This window comes from Mastomys coucha, unplaced genomic scaffold, assembly GCF_008632895.1.
Source record: "Mastomys coucha isolate ucsf_1 unplaced genomic scaffold, UCSF_Mcou_1 pScaffold15, whole genome shotgun sequence".
Classification (NCBI taxonomy): Eukaryota; Metazoa; Chordata; class Mammalia; order Rodentia; family Muridae; genus Mastomys; species Mastomys coucha.
Genome location: NW_022196897.1, coordinates 69,216,890 through 69,238,946, shown reverse-complemented (window position 1 = coordinate 69,238,946; position 22,057 = coordinate 69,216,890).

The window sequence follows — 22,057 nt, the reverse complement described above, 5'->3', positions numbered from 1 at the left end:
ATCTACAGAGAACTAATAACTTGTTATTCACCTTACATGAAAATTAAGTCTATCACGAGGAAAAACTGAACATAGGGCCTTACATATGCAGGACAAGTTTATTCAGCACTGAGAAATATTCCCAGTTCTCATGTTTTAATAAATAAAAATATACTTATTTACTTTTAAAAGCATCTGATAGAATAAAAGGATTAAATCAATCTTACATTTTAGAAAGATTCAGTAGTGTGTATAATCCTTATTCAGAAAGCACGGGTAGGGTTGGCTGAACAAGAAGTGTCATAAAGGCCATGAGGAACAAAAATGTTGGTAAATCACAGAAACACAACAGCATTTAAAAAAAAAAAAACTCAACGTCTCTAGATTGTCACTGTCAGAAAGAGGGATGTTTCTATGGAAACCAAAACAACTTGACAGTAAATTGAATGTTTACAATGAATTCTTGGTGATTAAGGAGGCATGCATCTCTTGGGAGATAGCTAGAGGAAACTGGAACTTTAGTTCTTCAGACTGAACAAGCCATTAGACTAAAATAGTTCCAACAGTAACAACATTAAAAACACTTCTTCTAAGTTTTAATCTGTCTCTTGCTAATTTTATATAAAAACAAATACATTCTGAAACTAAATTGAATTCTGACTTTATATTTTCAGTTGTGAGCCTAGCCTTTCATCGCTGAACCATCTTTTCAGCCCTGGATTCTGAGTTTAAGGAATGAAAATGAAATCTGAGGAAATTGCTTAGAATTTGGAGTTCTCTGTTTTTGTCCAAACCTACAAGACTGAATAAGACTAAGTTTTAAAATTGGGACTTTGGATTTGGTTACAATTTATAAATTTAAAAAGTGACATGATTACACAGAATTCATAGTTTGTGGTTGATTCCTGAGCCTATATATATCATACATAGTGTAGACTTGATTAGCTGTATATAATTCAGTAATCCCTTACAATCTGCTGCATCATATGCTATATTAACTACTTAATATATCAGCTGTTCCTCAAAATAAAATCTTATGCAATTACTCTATGGAGCAGTACTATTTGTGCTGTATTATAATCAGCTTCCACCATCTTTCCAGAGTGACAATTTGCAAGGTTAACTGCACATCAAGGAAATGTCTATCTCATGGTGTCACACAGCACTTAGCTGCAGACCTTGTAAGTTATTCTGCTGTAACTATTCCACAACACAGACTTCTGGAATGAATCAATATAATAATTTTTCTTATAAATAGATTTTAATCTTGTTAGTTTTTCTGTGAACATAATTTCTAAGGTTTCCTCATTCACCCATTAATGCATACTGAGAAATAAACCATGAAAAACAAATCAGGTCTGAGTTGCAGAGGACAAGAAATAGCATCTTGATGGTATTGGGATTTTCTTTGCAATAGAACTATTATGTGATAAAGTCCCACTGACATGGATCAATTGCCTCTTAGTAGTGTTGAAGTCCCTCTTGTCTAGCTGAGGAAATCCTATACAACAGTATTCTCAATGTTACCATGTATTTACTCCTCCTCCTTCATTCATTTTGCAGGATTAATATCACAGTTACTGCTTGATTGCTGTACATGTGATGGTTCGTCTTCATTGTCAGTTTGGCATACTTAGAATACTCTACGTGACACACTTCTAGGCTTTTCTGAGAGAATGTTTTCTAAGAAGATAAGCCTGAGAAAGATGGTTCATACTAAATGTAAATGGCATTATGCTATGGGTTAGAGGCTCAGCCTAAAAAATAAAGAAGAGTGAAGCAAAGAAGAGATCTGACCAAGCACTGGCATCCCTTGCTGTCTGCCTGCTGATCACTTGAAATGTGAGCAATACTCCTCACTCTTGCACTGCTCTGCACAGGACTTAGGTCTATTTTTATTTTTTTCCCCACCATGGTAGAATGTGTTTTCAGACCATAAGATAAAGTAAACACTTTCTTTCTTAAATCATCATTTTCACTCGTTATACCACAGTGATGAGACATCTAACATGGCTGCATAATCTAGAAACACTCCAGTGTATGTGACACTTTATATGAAATCTTATCAGAACAACAAAGCATGGGTATTAGCATTATTAACTTAGCACATAGATGAAAGATAAGCACTATTTTAATTACCCATTCTTTGGAGTCTAATGCTTTTATCCTTTTAGCCACTATTTCTTCACTGATGTAGTTCTACGGAACAGTGATTTTGTTGAACATAACAAAGCAAATAACAAGGAAACCACATTCTTCAGTGGTCTTCATAACACTTCTTATCCTTTTATCTTTTGATGCCTGGGGCTGTTGGCTGTGGCAGTATCTTTTGCTGCCTTCTTTTCACATTCTGGTAATCAGATTGATGTGGCTTTACTTGGAGACATGCCGCTATTAATGCAGAAATGCATGAGTAAAGGGAGCATATACACAAAATTTCCTCAAGATTTGACAGAAGGAATCCAGAAAAGTGGATACTTGTCTCAGAAAATGATAGTGACCACATGAGCATCAAGGAAAGGAAGTAGGTTTTGCATACAGGGAATCAGTTACTGCACCCAACCTGGCTGTAAAAGGGATGTTACTTCCTAGCATGGACTAAAATAATTTGCAAGAAGGTGGTGCCATTCCAGTTTATTTAACCTATAACTGTAACAACAATCTCTTCCGAAGGTCCCATGCTCTGTAGCATTTTGAAAGGGAGCTATTTTATTGTACACAAATATTCTCATATCAAACCTTAACATCTTTATTTCTCAGGCACCTCCATGTGAAATGCAAGCTTCTTCAGTGGTCAAAACCACCTCAATTTACTTACTTTTATCTGATGACACCACTCATATGTTCTATTCAGTTTCCTTCGTATTTGTATTTATTGTAACTAAGGGCCTTGAATATATTTTCCCTCTGCCAGAAATACCATATTCTCTCATGTCTACTCCTTCTGTTATTTTCAAGGGGAGAGAAGAGGAGGTAAAAACAAATCTTAAAAACCAAGACAAATGTGCTTTTAACATTCACACTCTCACCATTCTAACACTGCCAGCACTTTATCATTATCCAATCATTGTCCACTATCACCCAAGTCAATGACCTCTATCAATAGTGCTGACATAACACTGACATCAATGAACATTTAGTAATGAATTTAGTAAATAGCACAATAAAACCCAACTTAGATTCTAGAAGATAATCTTGTCGTTTATGTGTGTGTGTGTGTGTGTGTGTGTGTGTGTGTGTGTGTGTGTGGTGTGAAGCTGCCAGCTTGGATTGAGGACCTATTTATAGTCCTCCCACATTGAACTTGTCATCTTCCCTATAAACAACTTGGGAAATGAAGAGCAGAACAGATTTTGATTTCTGATGTGCCAGTTGGGGAAGCTCCTCCCAACAGAGACTGAAAGTTCCCCGTGAACTAATTGAGTCTCTAAATATTCAGGATGTACTTTCTTCCCTTCCTCCACTCATTTCCTGTGCTATTATTTCCTGCCTCTGGCTCTTAGTTTCACTAAGTACTATTCTTGTTATAGTTTTCCATTCAGAAAGACAGCTCACACCTACAAAGCCTTCTCAAACTTGAAAGCATACCTTTAATCATTAGTAAAAGTATCCCAAAACACCCCCCGGAGATCAGCTTTTTTTGTTATTCATATTTAATTGATATGGAAATTGATTAAAAATATATTCATTAGTTTGCCCATGATTATACTACCAGACATCTCTAGGAAGGTAGCAGTCTTTAAGGGGAGTAATTGAATGTTCATCTGGTTTCCCCATTCTGATATAAGCCAAATAGGTGAGCAAACAAAGGAATACTAGATAAAAAGGTAAATATAAGCTTTGTCAATAATGCAGAAATTCAAAAACACAGCTTAGCTTTTCAAGCAAGCAAACCTCTTCGGAATAAACTGCCTTGTGGGGCAGATAGACAAATGGAAGTATGACCCCAAGGAATCGGGGCAGAGATCAGCTAGGAAGGAAATTTAATGCAGTTAACTTACTGCCATAGCCTAGAGGATCAAAGGAGTTTGCTCACTTCCAAGAGATTACTGCCAACAGGAGAAACATTAGGTCCATGCAAATAATACATGCTCAATTTGCTAGTGAGATGTTTGCTTACCTCTCTTGAGGCAGAGGGTACAGGATCAATGGAGACATAGAACATAAAAACCTTTATATGTAGAAATAGAAGAGGAAATACACAGGAGAAAAATAACTGCTTACAAACAATGGCAATTTTATATTCTTTTTCTTCCTATACTTTTCCACCAGCCCTGTTATTTTCAGCTGATGCCTTTTGCTTCATACTTCATTGAGAAATATTAATAGCTAACACTTCCATTATACTTGCTCAGGCTAGACACAGCTCTAAGAGCTTTACATGTATTGAGTCTTTTAATGAAATGGAAGCAATCAGGCAGAAAGTGCCTGTATTACATAACACTGAATCTACAAAACAAATTCCTTTCTTACTTGGGTGATCTTCTTTCTTTAATGTTACAAGGAATAAAATGTTATTGTTTTAAGATAGGATTAAACCTAGCATCACAAACTCATGCTTGTGTTTGTGTCAAAATATGCCCTTACTTTTGCAAGAATTTTGCTGATACAATTATTTCATTTTTACTACTGAAACTTTAGTAATTTGCCGGTAAATTTTTATGACTGGACCATGGTTAATTATAAATACAATTTTACTCAATATATTTTATTAATTGTTTATTTTTAGTGAAATATAATATTTTGTGTATTTCCTGTGGGTGAGTTGCTTTTAAAATGTATGTATTAGAAATGTTGCAGAGAGCTCATTAACATAGGCATTAGATCATTTGTTTTGTTTTCAGTGAGAATATTTAACATCTGCTCAGCAGTTTTTAAGAATGTAATATACTGGAGGCTTCATAAATCACCACAAATTTATATTTGTTATCTGGGATTACATAGCTTTTTGTCAACATTCTCTAATTCTCTTGGCTCCTAAGATGCTCTCTACTTCGATCAATTGCCCAAAATTCACATGTGAGTCTATATATCTCTGTGCTTGGATTATATCTTTTAACATAATTACTCCACCTTTATTCACCCTTATCAAAAACTGTGTGATACCTGTTCAAATATATTTCAAAGACATAATAAAAACTTTGTCCTCTTTTGCCCAATTCTATTATGTATGGGATTAATTTAGCTGGAGCTTACTTTCAAATCAAAAAATTAAATGAAGCTAATTCTGACATGACTTGCAGTTTCCCACTGAGTGACTTTGTGACTAATTCTTCTTCAGTGTGCTTTTTTTCTGGGTTTTCAATATTTTTAGTGTGTGTGTGGGGGAGGGGGTTGACTGCAACTATTTATCATGCTAGATGTCAAGAAGATGTTGGATACTGTAGAACTAAAATTAGGATTACAGATGGTTGTGAGTGGCTTTATGTGTGCTGGAAATCAAACTTGGATCCTCTGGAGAAGTACCTAGTGCTCTTAACACAGAAATTACCACTGTAAGCACAAACATATAGCTCATGCTGGCCTCAAACTCGTAATCCTCCTTCCTATGAATTTCATCATATTCTATATCCAGGCACCAACATAACTGTTTCTTTTTTTGTAAATATTACTTTATTTTTATTTATGTGTCTGTGTGTGTGCATGTGTATATGTACTTATATGTGCAGAGGCCAGAAGAGGATTTCAGATTCTCTGTAGCTGGAGGCAATTATATGTCATTCAATGTGTATGCTGGTAACTGAACTATGGTACTCTGCAAGTGGACTGATGAGCCATTTCTCTATTCGAAGATGAACTCATTAAGGAATCATTTTGTCTTTTTCAACTTTCCTGAAGCACATTTCTTAGTAATATGATAACATTATAGAATTTTTTGTTTGTTTTACCTTCTGACAAAGCTGAATGTTACAATGTTCCAGAACAGAATTGTAGGTTCATATCCCTCCAATATTTTGGAGAAATGTATTTTTAAAGATGTATTTATTTTAGGAATACACTGTAGCTGTTTTGAGACACACCAGCAGAAGGCATCAGATCCCATTAGAGATGGTAGTGAACCACCATGTAGTTGCTGGGAATCGATCAATAAATCTTAATATACAAACTGGGTGGGACAGTGTACCTATAATCCCAACAATTTTGCATAGCATTACTTTCATTGGTTTCATGGCAAAATTGATGCATCATTCAGCCACATGTTAATTTTTTATAATGAATACATTGTTATAACCATGCGAAAATTAGGAGACAGAATACGTAAAATTAGGGTATCAGTGTTTAGCAGGAATTAATTAATTAATTAATTATATGTGTTTGAGTGTGGGGCTTGTGTGTCTCTCTTTCCTGCAGCCTGGGGGCTCTTTCTCTGCTGGGGCCTGGAACTGTCTACTGCTGATGCCTGTGGCTGCACTGCACTTAGTTAAATAGGAGGCTATGTATAAATGAGATATTTTGTTATAGGAAAGAGAAAAAAGGCCAGTCAAGTAGGGAGAAGGAAAGGAAAGGAAGGAGAGGAGGAGAGAAGGAGAGAGAGAGAAAGGAAAGAAGGAAGCAAGAGAAGAAAACAAAGAACAGGGGAGAGAGAGAGAGAGAAGGCAAGAGAGGAAAGAAGGCAAGAGAAGAGGAGGGCAAGAAAAGAACAAAGAGTGAGAGAGAGGGGAGGGGACGAATCACCCCTTATATTGTATGGGGTGTAGCTATCTGTGAGGCAAGGCATGCCTGACTGTAGTCAGATGACTGGAGGTAGAGTCCAGCTGGAATGCTGGGAACTTGGGGCATTGTCTACCTGATAGAGCACTCATCTTCTGTGGGGGCATCTGTGAGAGATTGGGACTGAAGCAGGGGCCAAAGCCTCAGGAGTTAAAGCCTAACTCTTTCTGCCCCCTGCAGGCAGAAGGGGCTCCAAGGTTCTAGGCCTATTATTCAACTGAGCCTAAGTTGCCTGAACAGACCACCACACTACATTTGAGTGTTTGCCTACATTTATTTTTATGCAAAAATGCATACCTAGTGATTGTAAAGTTCAGATCTTCCATCAAAACTGGAGTTCTTTTCAAGAGCAACAAGTAGTTTTAACTAATGAATCAATTCTCCATCCCCTAAAAAAAATACTTTAATTAAAGTTCAGAAATTAGGAAAAATAATGCTTTATATTAGAAAAAAATCAAGGTAATGTGGGTAACTAAATATGCAAAGAAAATAATTAAAATACTGCAGGTTGACCAAGGTATGGTGCAGCTGGTAAATCACATGCCTAATAAGCCTAATAAGCTTGAGGATCTGAGTTCAACTCCCGTACCTATATTAAAATGTGTGACATGTGTCTGGGTGTGGTAGTTCATAGATTTTATCTCAGCATTCTGAAGCATCCTTTTGAGTCTAAAGACAGCCATAACTACACAGTTAAACACAATCTCAAACCAAAACCAAAACTATGTGGAATGTAAGTGTGTGTCTGTACTTCCAGCACTCTGGAGCCAGAGACACAAAGAACCCTAGAGTTTGCTGAGGAGCTTCTCTGACTGAATACTTGAGCTCCCCAAATCAGGACAAGACACAAATATAAGGTCTACAAATTCAAGTTCCAAGGTACTTTTTAGTTACATGTAACATTTTTAAAAATATGTAACTGATATTGTACTGTTAAATATTATTTCAGCCAGGCAATGGTGGCTCATGCCTTTATTCCCAGCACTTGGGAGGTAGAGATAGGTGGATTTCTGAGTTCGAGGCCAGCCTGGTCTACAGAGTGAGTACTAGGACAGCCAGGGCTACACAGAGAAACCCTGTCTGGAAAAGGCTGTAGACATGGTGGCAGGAGTGGGGAACCAATGGCTCAAGTCTAGAACACATATCAGAGATATCACACTAGAAACAGCAATAGTCTTTAAAGTCTCAAAACTTAACTGCAGTGAAATACTTCCTTCAATCAGGCCATACCTACACCTTCAAAATAGTGCCACTCATTCAAGGCCAAAGGTCAATGTATCTCTTAATTCTCATCCAAGAAGTTTCTATTTGTAATAGATGGTGATTACAATAGCCCATAACAGACCAACGTGAACTGAAAAAGAGGCTGTAGAATGCTTATCCCTAAAAGGGATGGTTATGTATATACCCCTATATTTAGGCTCAGGGATTGTTGCAGAAAAGTGGCTGAAAGAGTGTAAGAGACAGAAGCAGTGAATTTCAGGGTAGCTGCCCATATACCCAGTTGGGACAGCATATAAAAACAACAAACATGAAAGTTTAAGTCCAAAACTTGGAACTGAGAGAGAAGCGCTACATATACTCCCATCACCTTTGACATGTAGTGCATTATGAAACTCTGAATCTAGTATACAACAATGGTTAGTTAGACACCTTCCCATTAGCATTCTATGGCTGCCAAGATGTAACATTATAGGGGTTTTTTTATAAAATATTTTATTAGTAATTAGATATAAGACCATGCCGTCAAAATAATAAAGAGTCAATTGCATAGAAGTCACTGAACAGTGTTGTATATGTGCAATATCTGGAATAATTTCCACATTTCAAGGAGCCATGTGAGATACTTATTTTTCTTGGAAGATATCTAGTTAACACACTGAAAATGTCATAGATCATTCATTTCATCTTTAGCTGAATATTGTCAATTAAATGTGCCTCACCAGCTACAGAACTTGATTGGTTTGTGTCCCAGACATGTCCTGGGACAGCATTGGTTTTATGTCATTCAGAGCTATCTATAGTGATAGAATTAGGGGCAATTACATTTTCTTAATGAGATTTCTCCTAAGAGAGCTGGGCAGAACATTCATGCTGAGAAACAAACTAAGAGGTTTAACCTGAACTCTTTTTGTTAAAGTAACCCTGGGAAAATGTCATTCTAACTTCTGTAAAATTAAAAACTTTGCCTAAATGTACCTATTTTCCTGTAATATGTGCTAAAATATTGAGGGGATTTTAACACAATGAATTAGTAAAAGTGATGGGGCTTCATTTCTCTTTTATCAATTGGATACTATGCATATACTAATGAAGGTAGACATTTCTATTGACATTACATCTCTATTCACATTAACTAAAAGTACTGTGACTATTTTAAAATTGTGTGCATCATTATATTATATTTATACTTAAGTGCACATAATTATTTAGTTTATATGTTATTTATTGTAATATTTACTTTTCTGTTGTGATAAAATATCATGATTTTTTATCATCACTGTGTATTTGTAACATCCTTTTCCTTGCATCTTTTGTATTAGTGGTATCAGATAACATATTTAATTATTAAAAATAAGAGAAATAATAATGAAAGAGGAAAGTTTCCTGAATGTTTCTAAGTCACTTTCATTATAAGTTTCTTGTTATATCTAAGCAAAGAAATAGACTATATAATCTTGGTACAGGCAGAACTTTAACACTGACATTTAAAATGAAGACATTTTAAGACAAATGGCTGTAATGGAAGGAGTTATTCTTTAAATACATTTTTTTTGTATCACACATAACAATGTTGTCTAAAATTTAGTATGTAACATAATTTCATCATTTCTCCTTTCCTTTCTTATCTCCAAATTCTCCCACATACCCCTTTGGCTCATTTTCAAATTTGTGGCCTCTTTTTATTAACTGTTTTATATATATATATATATATATATATATATATATATATATATATATATATATATCCCATTCAATCTTTATAATATTATTTGAACTTCTATTTTCATAGCTGCCTGTGACCAGACTTTGGTCAATGTGTAGGTTAGAAGGTTAGATTTCTTCTACCCTTTTCAACCCTTTTAACCGATAACACTAGATAGGAGAGAAAAAAAGATAGAGGAGAGAGGAGGCTACATCATCATTAGACTGATTAGGGGCATCAATTTCCTTGGGGGCAAGTTTGATTTCCCTGACAGGATATCTAATTTTCTCTTGTTGTTGCTTTCTTCTTTGAGCATGACTACATAACAAACTGTGAACAACAATAACCAGTCACCAACCAACAACCCAACAGCAGCTCCCCACCTGTTTGGGTCCTAGCATTTATATAACCTCTGAAAAGCCCCAAGAATTCCAAATATTACAGAAATTGTTGCAGAAATTATCTAAAGCTTGCAAAATCATGTTCCTGCTAGAGCATAAGGCAAATCATAGTCAGCTGTTGTGGAAAATCCAAAGAATACTTATATCCCAGGCCTGGGATTAAAATAAAAAAAACAAACATTTTTTCTGTGTTTTTTAAAGAAACAAGAATTTTCACTACATTTGCCCATTTGTTTTGGTTAACAAATTGGTATGCTATTCCCTAGGCAAGACTGGTAATCACAGTCTTATCATTCCTTAATTGCCTATAGTACTTTGTGTAGAGTTAAGGCCTTGTGAGCTTACAAATCCACAGTGGCATATCTATTGGTGTTTTGATGAAGCTCATGTTTGGGCAGTCATGTTGGTAAGACTTTATGGGTGTAGCTTCTGACATCATTAGGAAACACAAGTCACAGCAGAGTCTCTGACTTTCTGGATCTAATCACCTTTTTGACCCCTTTTCCAAGGTGGCCCTTGGGTCTCAGGTATAGGAGTGTTTGTACTTTCTTATATATTAGCACATTTACAGTCCTTGCTACACAATTAATCTATTTTGTGGTTCTATAAAATTCTGGAGGCTAGATTGGTTATCAAAAACCGAAGTTTTTTCATTCACATTTTTGGAAGTCCATGTCAAGATTTTGAAATATTTTGTTGAATAGTAGCTCTCTCTCTCTCTCTCTCTCTCTCTCTCTCTCTCTCTCTCTCTCTCTCTCTCTCTCTCTCTCTCTCTCTCTCTCTCTCTCTCTCTCTCTCTCTCTCTCTCTCTCTCTCTCTCTCTCTCTCTCTCTATCTCTATCTCTCTCTCTCTCTCTCACACACACACACACACGTACATGCACATGCACACATACACCTTTTTAGAAAGAAAACCTCCAAATGTTAATACACATGCTAATTAATCACAGTCATCTGCATTATCTTTACCTGTACCAGCTCTGTAAATAAAAGGACATTTTGAATCATGAAGTTATAACTGGCTCTTGTTAGGTTTCAACCTTATCTGTTCCCGTTCTGCATCCTGCTTCCCTATTTTGACTTATATTGTCCTTCAACGTCAGGCTGATTGCTTTCACCATCCTCATCTACTGAAGTTGTTTCTGGTATATTACCCTGCAATCAAACTGTCTGTGCAACATTCATAACATGGATTTTTTTCCTCCTCTATATTGGTGCTTTAGACATAAACTACTACTTTCCTTTTATGACAATGGCTCTTAAACTTTAACACATTTTAAAATCATATGTGGCTAGATATGTTGCTCAGTGTTAAGAGTACTTGCCTAGTAAGCAAAAGACTACAAGTTGCATTTCTGACACAGAAACTTAAATAAAATTACTCAAGGATTTAACAAGTTCACATCTTGTTAGATATTTGCCCTAGTTTCTTATTCAGTAGGTCACATCTTGATAACATGCCTCATGAACAATTTTCTATTTGTTTCTTTTCTATTTTAGAGAAAAACATATTTTGAAAAATCACTGCCCCATAGAATGAACTGATCAAATTTAAATTTGTCATTGAAGAACCCTTGATTTTCACATTATTTCCCTGGCTTTGTCTATACTATTCTCCCATTCTTATAATATGACACTTCTTTTCTTTAAACAAGGCCATAATGGACTCTTCTGGACTGATGCTGTAGCACTTTTAATACCAGCACAAGGCAGGCAGAGGGAGATCTATTTCAGTAGGTTTAAAGACTGTCTAATCTATGTAGTGATTTTCAGACCAGCCAGGTTTATATAAACAAACACAAACACAAAAACAAACAAATAAACCCTCTTTGATTGTTGGGTCCATTTGCTTACTTTAGGAATAATAGTAAAAGTGGATAAATACACTTGTTACAAACATTTTGTGTTTTGTTGATCATAAATTATCATGTCCTAAACAACTAAAATATCACACTGGTCCATATGATGCTGCTCACACAAACTGATGCTGGATTAAAAGCCTGTAATTTATTGAGCTTGGGAAATTAACAACGAAATACAGAGTTTGTCTCCTGTGAGGCTCTGCCAAAGCCTTACAAATAAAGAGGCAGATGCTCTCAGCCAACCATTGGACTGAGCATACAATGCCCAATGGAGTAGTTAGAGAAAGAACTGAAGGAGCTGAAGGGGTTTGCAAACCCATAGGAAGAACAACAATATCAACCAACCAGACCCACCCTAGAGCTCCCAGGGACTAAACCACCAACCAAGGAGTACACATGGAGGGACCCATGGCTCCAGCTGCATATATAGCAGAGGATGGCCTTGTTGGACATCAATGAGAAGAGAGTTTCTTGGTCCTGTGAAGGCTCAATGCCCTAGTATAGGGAAATGTGAGGATAGGGATGCAGGACTGGGTGGGTGGGTATGGAACACCCTCATAGAAGCAGGCAGATGGGAGATGGGAGATGGGGGAGGTGGGACTGGGAAAGGGGATAACATTTGAAATGTAAATAAAGAAAATATCCAATAAAAATAACAATCAAAAAGAAGTATTAAAAATATCAAAAGGGTAAAGTGTTGCTAAAGCAGAATGTAGACAAGAATGAAGACACCCAGAGAAATTTAGATAAACATGCTTAGGAATATCTTAGCAATTATAGATGTATCTAAAGTGGTAGGAGTCTAGCCTCATATACATGATACCTTGGTTTCAGCACCTATATTTTAAAAAATTGCATATGAAGAAATATATCTTAATACTTTGGTTTCCAGTACTTGAAGGATAGAAGCAGGTTAAAAAAAATAAGTTCAAGGCCATTCTTGACAACCTGGTGAGTTTGACTTTAGTCTGAACTACATGAGACCCTGACTTATAATGTAGATGAATTTTCATCCAGAAACATGGCCATTTTATCAAGAGAAGTCTGGATCACTGGGAAGGAGTCAGCATGGAATGCAGGTGCTTAAACACATAGTTTTTTATATATATTCATAAAGATATAATCGTACTTTGATAGTCAGAAAGGATGAATAAGGTTAGTGAAAAGTCACTGGATTATTAACAAAAAAGAAAAGGAACACATTGAGTTAGACAACATGCATACTTTAAAGATGTTTACCATCAGAATGGAAGACAGGGAATGTGTTAAGTTGGGGAAGAGGTTTTGTCTACATTTACACAGGTGATGAAACACTATGTGTTCCATCAAAAATAATAAAGCTCTGACCTGAGTAATAGAAACTTCCACATGAAAGGCATGACTCAAGGAAGGAAGAGACATAAAAAATAGCAATATAGATGACACAGAAACCTGAATATCCCTGCATGTGGATAGCTCAACAAACTGGCTGAAAAAGGACAAATTGTTCATGACTGGCAGACTGGAAAGCCTTGATGCTGAAATGGAGAAGATAATCAAGACTGCAGTTATGAAGGAACATCTTCAAAAAGACATTTAGAATGTTAAGTTTATGGGATTGCTATTTTTCTGTTATTGATAAGCTGTGGCCAACTTTTAGCTTAAACAGAATGGGAAGATGTAGAGGAATTTAATCCAGCAGCATGGCTGCTTTGGCAAATGACCACATCCAAAAACCTCCTATATCTATGTGATCAGGTTGAAATGCAAGCATTTCACACATATTTATTCCTTCTGGGTAGAATACAGGCATGCTCTTAGTACAAACTTTCAGTCCCAGACAATGTAAGTAAGGTTAGTTTGTAGAAGGAAGCAGCCATGTTTGAACATAAAGCCTAGTTGAGGGGCAAACAAAATGATGAACGAGAGAAAAATTTAACAGAATGAGTCAGAGATATGATAAATCCAGCTCTCAGGAGAGCAGACTGGAAAAAGAAGCTTAATTAAGAGAGAGGCACTGAAAAGAAAAGGAGCAAAGGAAAGAAAGATAGGAGTGTTACAATGAAAGTTTTACAGAAATGGGTTGAAAGTGAAAACAAAGCAAAACAGAATTTAAAGGATCCAGAAGATTAGAACAGACTGTCAGTTAGTTTGAGGCCAAGAAGAAAAAATTCAGTCAGAAGCCATGAGAAGACAGTTTGAATCAGTCAGCTTGGAGAAAAGTTTGGGCCAGAATAGGTGAGTTGAACTAGCAAGCCAGAGTTCAGAAAGAGATAGAAATGGTGAGTTGATTAAGCAGGAAGCATCCAAGATGACATTTACTTTACATGTATAAATTACTTTTGCAAAGAATAAAGAAAATTGTGTTGGATCTTTGCTACAAAGCTATGGTTTTACAGAGGAATTAATTTCTTCTGCTAATTTTAACAACTTGGGTAGTAAAGGTAGCAATGATTCAATGAATGCAGAATATACTAGGGCTTTTTAATTTTTCATTCTTATCTTAAAGTTACTTTGAATCTTTTCTTACAGATACAGTATGAGAAAAGCAACTTGTATGAAATTATGCAATAGGAACATAGAATGGTAAATTTAGAGTAAATTTGATTACTGAAGTACATCACAGTCAACAGTTTCTATCATGTGTGGAGGATGGTAGGACAAAGCTAAAATTATAGAAAATGGTTTATTTAGTTACATATTTTTATAAAATACATAAATATTGATTCTATAATCTCCATCTTGATGTAGCAGACATATCCTTCATTTTCTACCATCTTTGTTCAGAGCCTTAGAAAGTGAAACCAGTTTATTCAGGGAAGTGGTCAAACATTAACCCTATTTTGTTTTTGTTTGTTTGTTTGTCTTTATTTGTGTTTTTCCTCTGAGACAGGTTTTCTTTGTGAAACCAGGCTGGCCTTGAACTACAGAGATCCACTTGCCACAGCCTCCCAATTGCTGGGATTAAAGGTGCACCACTTCTGCCCTCTGGCATGCTTCCTGTGCTTGGTTTTGTGTGTCATTGTGGATCTGTACCCTCTAGTGGAAAGTGTGGGTTTGAAAGCTAATGTTGATTCTTAATCAGTCTGAGCTTAAGTTTTCAATATTTGAGAGAGTTCAGAGAAGCCTCTGATTATATTTACTCATGCGACCAGAGGGTGAAGCATAAAGTATTGAAACAGATTTTTTCATGCTTATAAGTGAGTCAATCATGCCAATAAAAATGAAACCTATTCAGTTGTTGTGGTATACATCAATAATATCAGCACTCTGGTGATAGATGCAGGGGCCTGGCATATTTGCAGCTACCTTGGAATAATAGAAAACACAGAGAGATCCAGATTGAGACCAGACTATAGGATACAAGAATCTAAATAATCTAGTAATAACATTGTCGTTAAACCTAATAGAATTTAAAAATAGTGCTACCAAGGGTGCAACTACTCTCTCAATAAGATTACATTTTAAAATTAATGCACAATGATTAATGTAGTAAACAAATATATAGTTTTGCTAAAAATTCATATTATATTCTGTGTTAAACATGTTTTTCATTTTTACTGGGGTCTAATGCCCTTTTTCAGGCCAAAATGCCTGAAATATTGTTATTAAACCACAAGGTTATCATGATTAAGAAAGTCTTCTCCATAGAATAATGGGAACATATGTCCAATTATTTGTATTTGCCTTCTTCACTATCAACAAAGTTTATGGAATTTTCAATAAAATGTTAAAAACATGCATATGATAGCCCATAATTGTATGAATATCAGTTCATGTAAAGGCAACTAAAAAAACAAAAGCCAATCCATATTTATCCCAGCTTCCAAGCTATTCATTGGGCTGCTTGATGTGATTACATTACTAGGCTTTGATATGGAGACTAGTATCTGAAGAAAATCCTGAGTGCCTCAGTGCACTATACAGAGAAGCTATTCCAAATGGGTTCCTTGTCATGGTTCTCATTCTTATAAACATATTTAGGAAGTATTAGCATACATTGACATTGTATAGTGGCAACATTCAGAATCAAGAATTTACTTTATTTTTTAACCATTTGAGGAAATGTCTTTATAAGGTATGACACTATTTTAATTGTTCCATAGAAGTAGCTATATTAAACTATTATCCAACCATATAGAAACTTTACCTTATTATCCTTTTGGATTATATCCATCAGCATAAGTCGAATCTTCATAGTACTTATTATATGCAAGAGCAAAATACACCAGACCATATAGAAGCCATATTCAAGTGGTTTTAGTTGACTGATCTTTCATTTTTTTTTTTTTTAGCACAATGCTAGAAATTCAATTCAAGAATATTAATTATACTACTGTTGTTTGGTTCATTTTAGTTGGTATAACATATTTTAATAGTTTATGTTTCCTGAAAATTATGTTTCTACTTTCAGATATGAAAAAGGGAATTTATCAACAGTGTATACTTTCTGATAATCAACAGTACACGTACTTTAAACAGTCACATTGTTGGATGGGGAATTCCATATTTCTATTGAGGGTCCTCTTGTTTGGTTGATGGACAAACGAGATCAATACCTGTATGCAGCTTACATGAGGAGTGTGTCTTTGTGTAGCTTACATATTCTCTGAAACCTATAGAAGAGATCAGAACATGAACAACCAGACTTTCTGTAAGAGCTAATGTTTGCTGAGCATATAATATACTCTCTAAAACTTGCTTGTTTGAAACAAAGACACATTCACTACTTCATAGTTTCTTTGGGCTAGGAATGGGTCTTAGATTGAATCCTTAACAATCTTAAGACATCAACAGAGTAGGGTCTAATTCTGAACTAATTCACATGTATATGAATAGTATTCAATTCTCTCAATGTTAACTGAATTGAAGGTCAAATTGAATGAGAAGTCTAATCCAAGTGAAAGCAACAGTCTTCGTTTTGTTTCTTAACAAGGCTACTTCTGGTAACACAGTTTGTTTTATCAAAATACCCAAGCACAGAAGATTTAAGAGAGTCTATAGTCAAGATGAGACTTCTGTAAGCTGGGAAGAGAAGTGATGACCTTTCACTTCTATAATTTTCTAATTTCCAAAAGCACCAAGGGGTCCATCTCAACAACATGGAAAAGAATTTCACTAGGACACAGACACTGAAATTAGTGGCATGTAGGCTAATGACAAAGTTAAGCTTAATGCTTTACAGAATATAGACAGGCAAATTAAAACAGCTGAAATAAAAAATAATAATAATAGTAAAGCAATTTTCAATTTTCATTCCTTGATTAGAGACAAATTAATCATCATTGGGAAAAACACTAATCAAACCATGCAAAACAAATCTTACGCTGTAGAGATTTACAAATGAGCTGATCTTACTTAGCCTTGCCTTTTAAAATTCAAATCCACATCTGCTTTCTAGTGAACGTAAAAGGTTAGCTGTACAAGTAGGACTTCTTTTCTTTTCATGAAGAGTAGAAGGCTAATGGGATGGCAGTTATAATTTATTAATTTTAGCAACATTTGAAAATTAAAAGGCTGACTCTTACATTTTGGTAAGGCCCAATTCATACAGACTTGAAAGTAACTTTTCCTACAATTGTCAGGAGAGTCTATTCCTTGTTGCTTTTTCCTTTTAACGGATAGAATTTTTAACTTTTAATTACAGTATAAAACTTGTCCATACACATCTAGGGAGACACAGTAAACTACTAAATAAGTAGAAATTGTTTGGACCATAAATAATCTTTCCACCAAACTTGTGTATCTGGTTAATGGACTTTAAAAGTACTCTTGGGCAATGTAATTGATGCCTTTTTCACTGCTGTGAGAATATAACTGATAAGAAGCAGCTTAGTTTTATAAACTCATTTAGGCTTAGAGTTCTAGGGAACACATTCATTATGGCACTGAAAGGATGTCTCAGGTGCCAGAGGTTGCTGGAGAATTGCTTAGGCATTCAGGAGGCACCAGGTGAAGTGTTGTGTGGACTGCTTCTTCTTTGAAAGTGAAGTCACCTTTAAATCCTTGAAAATCAGCTGACTTCCTGTTTTGTCTGACTTCACTAACATTGAAACCTTAGCATCACTTCAAAAGAATTATGAGCATTGGTTGTTCTCCAAATAATTCAATCTTACTCCTAACAAAGCTTAGTTCTATAGGCACTTGTTTTTTAAAGCCTAATGGTGATCACTTGCCTGATAGCAGTTTGTGCTACTTGTAGATAAAGAAATGCCTATAAAGAAATTTAGAACACTGGAAAAAATTAGGAAATTTATACTGGAAGGTCTATTTCATTCTTTTTCTTTTCTTGTTTCACCTTGCTCAAGTTCAAAAGAATAATGAGTTAATTAGTGCAGGAACTAATCACTCAACTTTCTGAAATGTGAATTAATTAGTTGAAATATCTAGAGGATAATAACTTAATTAAAATATTTGTTTTCAGTGTTTCTTTAATTTTTATTATGCATATATAAGGTATACAAAGCAATATTTTCATATTTTCTATGAACATATAGAATAATGAACTTACCCAAATAAATTGTGTACTACTTGTCATAGTTGTGTTTTTTATGATAAGAACATCAGAAATCATATACTTGGCCAATACTCAGTATATGATATAATCTAGTTCACTGTAGTCTCCATGTATTCATATTTCTTTAACTCTTCCTTTTAACTTATCTCTCCCCATTTCTCCCCCTTTCTGATACTGATAACCACTATTGTTTAATGTTCCTATTTTTAAACTTGTTTTTTTCATTTTTAATATTTGTTTGAACAAAATACATTTTTTTAACAAACCCACTATAAGGAAGACTGAAAAGTTGAATCCAAGAAAGAAAAGCAAAGCCTAGGTCTGTTCTTTGTTTGGTACAGGGTCAGGCCAGAGCCTACCTTAAGTAATTTCATCCTTTGGTGTGAATTTGGGTTCTGTTCCTGTGTAGTGTGTAATTATTAAAAAAAACTATCTACACTAATGCTGGCTACTTGCTAGCAATGATGGTTTCCCCACCCTCATGGCTATCCCAAAGCAGCAGTCTACCCAATTTCCTGCCTAATTGCTCACATTCCCTGTCATCTGTCCCCTGTGGCTAGTCTGCCAAGACTGGCTCTAAACCTTGAGCCTGCTATAAAGAAAACTGTAGAGGCTTATAAATTATTAGTCATATTTATAACAATAAATTCTCAACCCCAAAATGCCTGCACAAGGAACTCAAAGCTCAATTGATATAAACACAAACTGTAAACCTAGGTAGGGCAAATGGACCCTATATTACTCTATTGTCCTTTTATGATATTCATAGCTACCTGTGACTCTTTTAGGCTACATGGATCAGGCTCATCTTCTTCTCTTATAGGTTCCATCTTGTCTCCTCATCTCTGTCTGTCTGTCCCTCTAAAGCTCTCAGCCAGCCTTCTTTTACCATTGCCCAATAGTAGACTCTAGTCTTATCTTTTACCTTCCCTCACCTGATTACAGATGGTAATCTACATTCCTAAGTTACAGAATGGTGGAATGAGTGGAAACCACTCCTGGAGTGTTTAAGTGCTTTATACATCTCACTGGCTCAAGGACTTGACTTGCATTCAACTATTTGAAATACAGACGATAAATATATTGAGGAGAAGTCATTTTCTCTTCTTCCCAGATAATGTCTTGCTATCACCAATAGTGCCAAAGGACCCCAAGGACATTGTTATGGCAATCAGGAATTTTGGTAGTAGCTTCTGTATGCTGGTGGTTACACTATCTTGGTGAAAAGCCAGTGTTTCCTCTGCTGCCAAGATGTGGTTCAGCACCAGGCTGCCAGCATAATGCAGAATCCACTTATATAGTGGTTCTGATAGTCTCATAGACCCTATCACACATTCTATTCTTACATAAACTTATAGGAGAAAAACATAGAACTTTTGAGGAAGTGGCTAGTAACCACTTTCTTGGCTCTAAAACTGTGTTCTTTGAGCCCAAGAATTTTACCCGTTCCAGCTGCTCTTAAGCTCTTCAAGGCTGCCTGCCACAGCATCTTCCTCACTTTGTCTTTAAGGAGTTCACAGGTAGGTTTATTTGTGATTTTACTAGAGTGAACCAACTCAAAAAGCTGCTCTTTGTCATCATCTGTGCAAGAGCCACCTCCTCAAGGCAGTGAAATTGTAAAAAGAGCATTGGATGAGAAGTCAACCCATTGGATATCCTGATCATGGTGTTGCTAAGATATTGTGAGATACATCACCCACTTTGGAAGTTTGTTGGTATTTCATAAGAATTTAACATTGACTATTATTTTATAGTTTCCCAACCTACTTTAATTGGGATGTTAAACACCCCAGTCTCCATTTTATTCCACCACCCATACTGTGGGAAAAAAATAATCTCTAACACTATTAATGGTACTCTGCTATGCTTGCAGACAGGAGACTAGTATAACTGTGCTCGGAGAAGCTCCACCCAGCGATGACCAAAACAGATACAGAGACCCACAGACAAACATTAGACAGAACTTGGGGAGTCATGTGGAAAAGCTGGAAGAAGGATTGAGGAACCTGGAGGGGAAAGGATCTCTATAAGAAAACCTACAGAGTCAGCTAACCTGGACCCTTGGGTGCTCCCAGAGATTGAACTACCAACCAAAGAGCATACATGGTTTGGACCTAGGACCCCTGCACATATGTAGCAGATGATAAATGCTTTCCTAAAGTCTGATAGACCTCTAGTGCTCTTCACAGTACCTTATGAGTACCTTCATAGTACCATCCTGAGTTACTATTTAACTTTACTGTCTCTGTGAATTGTCATTTTGTCTTCTGATAACTTGTAATTTTTGGCTATACTGTTTTAAAAACCATTTCACATCCCCACAAATTTGGATTTTATGTTACAATATACCACCAATCATCTCAATGCTTACTTTCAGTCCTTCTTCGAATGTTTGGGGGTACACATTCTTAGAACACCTATGTTAGAGAGTCATTTAATGTTAAATAAGTTAACAGCTCTTCCATCATACATCCTTGAATGCACCTTCAGTAATTTGTCATTTATTGCTTTAATTTATTTATCATTTATTGTTTTAGTTATGTATTTCTGTCCCTTTCCCATTCAGCTATCCTTCTTCCTCAAACTTTCTCAGTATTTAACATGGTGAATAGCAAAACAAGTTAATTTTATTCATATTTGTAAAAACTCCAAGGAATTCTAACTAATACACATGCATAATACATTTTATTTTCTTCAAAATATACTTTCACAACTCAATTTTTTGAGTCAGTTCTTTGCACGAGTCAAAAATCAATAAGATCTATTTGTAAAACGGTGAAAATACGAAGATGTACAACCCCATGAGCCCAATTATTTTTTTTACCTTTTAGAAGAAAGCAGGATGTAAGAGGATATTGGGTGTCATGTCCCCTTTTTTTGCAATTGTTTAGAAAAAATAATTTAATATTTCCATATGCAAGACAAATGGGACACTGTTAATGATAAGTCACTGTTATCATGTCATAGTAGCCACGTGCTCTTAAAATTTCCCTTCTAATCCATGGCTTACAGTAGCTGAGATTATGCACAGATGGCATGTACTATATGCACAGAATCCTGACCTATATCCTGAAAAATTTATTACAAAAATTTTGAAAAAGATTGATGATACTCTCATGAAGACAAACAGTGTTTTTGAAGGATTTACAACAAAAAGTAGTACTTTATATATTATCTTTCTGTTTTAAATCATATTAAAAGTTACCTTGAAGCTTAAGTGTTTGGAAGTACAATGTCAACTTAGTGACATTTTGATGGCACAGATAGATGACTGTATATTTTCAGTCACTTTTCTAATCATAATCAGGAAAAACTGAGCACCATTATGGAAAATACTTGAGGTCAGCTTTTTATCACTTGCATTGATCAATAATTTTGATCTCTTTAAGATCAAGAATCTGTATAAATCACAAAACTCTAAGTTCTTATTAAGAGAAATTGAGCAAATTCACCACACGAATTATCACAGAAAACAGGGACTTCAATAAGTTTATATTTATAATAATCAGTTTACTTTCCATTTTTAGTCATTTAATACATGCTTAAACATTTAAGATATTGCCTTACAGAGAGATTTGAAAACACAATGATTTTAAAAAGTAATATTTATGATTTTGTATCCTAAATGGAGAAAGAAAAATAAAAGGTACAACTTATTAATCAGGACCATTAAGGACAGATT